We start from the raw sequence: 2322 nt of genomic DNA, 5'->3' as shown, positions 1-2322 counted from the left end.
GGTGACCCAACTAGACTCTAGTTGGGTCACCCCTATGTCTTGAATTTAGGGGGGGGAAAATCATATTTTACTTATCGCTACAGAAGGGTTCAGTGAATACGCATATGAAACTGGTGGGTTCGGTCCCTCAAAAAAGGTTAAGAACCACTGACTTAAACAATCCAAGTCTTTCAGTTTGTTAAATGTCTGACACTAAACACAAGTCAACATTAGGAGTTCAAAAACTGTTCTAACCTGGCAGGAATGAACGGAGCAAACAGAGGCGCATTTACTGTCTGCCTGGAGACGTTTCAATTAAGATGATGTCAGGATAGACATAACTCATTCTAAAACTGTTTAGTGAGGCAATTCACACCAGAAATCTCCTTTTTTTGTAGTTTTAATATGCCTTTGATAGAATTCATATTCTATCAAACAAACCAAATGCCGGCGTCTCGAGACACAAACATGAACTCTGTGTAATATCTGATCTCTAATGAGGGTTTGGAACTTTGGCTTAATGCAACTGAACAATGAAATAAAAACTTCTTTTCTGACCTTTGAGGTACAAAAAAAATTGTTAATCACTCAGCAGTACAACTGCTCAGCTGGGTAAAAATCTGGGTTCAGGTCACAGTCTGATGCAAAGCAGACATAAGTTCATTTAAAAAGTCACATTTCAGTGACTTCATGACATTTTGCAGGAGATCTGGGAGTATTAAAACACCAGAGGGACAATGTGATGATGTGCTGACAGCAAAAAAGTCCCAATTTCTAGATGTTAAATTATGAAGTCAATTTTCTTTTAAGTCATCCTTAATATATGTAGTATTTTCATAACAACTGAAGGTAACATAGATACTTGATGGTGCAATAACATGACACTATTGCCCCTTTTCCACCGGCTCTACTTAAGCAGCTCGGCTCGTCTCGTCTCGTCTCGTCTCGTCTCGGCTCTGTTTCGGAGTGACCGCTTTTCCACCGGCCCGACTTGGCTCTGTATCAGGGTGCCGCTTCCTGGCGGTGAGGGGGGGGGCGTATAGCGCCCCGCCTCCAGGTGACACGTGCTGTGCTTCCTTACTCTGTGACCTAACGGGAGTTGTTGTTTTTCTGAGACAAGAGAAGAAGAGAGAGCAGAGCTAATTTTTTTATAGCCTGATTGAGATTTTTCTGAGACTTCAAGAAAAAGCGTGGTGGGAGGAAAGCTGCAATGTGGTGAGGAGGAGCTGATTCCGCCATGCAGCGGGAGGAAAGCAGGTGGTTCAGACAGTGCAGGTGATCTAACGATTAAACTACTATAAAACTTATAATACAATGCCGAATATACATGTGCTAATTTTAGCCAGGGTATTGGAAATAACTTATAAGTGTCAGAATTGCGTCTGCGCCGCACATTCATAATAAATTCCGATGCGTTTTCAGATGTTGGTAAACTGCTGCTGCAGACCATCGTGGTTCTTCGTGCTCCTCTGAGTTGCAGGATGTCTCATCAGTGTCCGTCTTCCTGACTGCTGGTCAGTGTTTACCTTCAGGATGTCCAGAGACCTTCACCTTTCTAGAGCAGGAATCACATGAACCCTGAAGAAACATCAGCCAATTTTAAAAAATGTGGCTGATGTTCTTACAGAATTTAAGTGCATCAACAATCTGTTGTTTTTAACTTCTCAATATGTTTAATTATGATTCATCTGATGTTCAAGTTATACTGAGAATAAAGGAATAAAGCTGTATTCCTTCTGATCTGACTGGTTCTAGTTTTAATCAAACCTTCCATGTTTTCACATTTTGGTCACTAAGAACTGATCGGGGGCTTAAAAGTTTAAACTCAGTCTTATTTAGCACTAATTAAGGTTACAGGTTTTGGACACATTTTCTCACCGTCTTACATTGAAGATTCTCCAGGAAGACAGATAAACAATTAGCTTTTCTGTCTCCAACATCATCTTCATCTTCATCAAGGAGGGCCTGCAGCACTCTGCCAATTAAAGGAGCTTTTATCCAAACTATGCATGGCTGATGGTGTTAGGAGCTGATCTTTCACGCTGCGCCTCAGGAAACACAAGAAGGCTGGTACACACACACACACACACACCGAACTCTGATACACACACCAAACTCTGGTACACACACCGAACTCTGGTACACACACCAAACTCTGGTACACACACCAAACTCTGGTACACACACCGAACTCTGGTACACACACATCTTGGCTTGTTCAAGCTGTCGTCACAAATCTGGATAATTATAATCACGGGGCTTTTAGGTCCAGACGATGTCTGTCGTACTACAGAGACATTATTTATGCAGTTTGATTAGTGAGGAACCTGTCTCTAATGTATT

At 41.7% G+C, this 2322-nt stretch overlaps 1 long non-coding RNA gene across 1 annotated transcript; it reads left to right on the top strand.

The window, feature by feature from the left end:
• Positions 1 to 1013: 1013 nt before the first annotated feature.
• Positions 1014 to 1716, top strand: LOC107836919 (uncharacterized). Its single transcript, XR_001662893.1, has 2 exons — positions 1014 to 1254; positions 1402 to 1716. It is a non-coding gene; the product is annotated as an uncharacterized LOC107836919 (long non-coding RNA).
• Positions 1717 to 2322: the final 606 nt, after the last annotated feature.

The sequence above is a fragment of the Poecilia formosa genome, unplaced genomic scaffold, assembly GCF_000485575.1.
Source record: "Poecilia formosa unplaced genomic scaffold, Poecilia_formosa-5.1.2 Scaffold96, whole genome shotgun sequence".
In the NCBI taxonomy this organism is placed as follows: Eukaryota; Metazoa; Chordata; class Actinopteri; order Cyprinodontiformes; family Poeciliidae; genus Poecilia; species Poecilia formosa.
The sequence above is the reverse complement of the archived record's forward strand: the minus strand, read 5'-3'. Positions and strand labels throughout refer to the sequence as shown.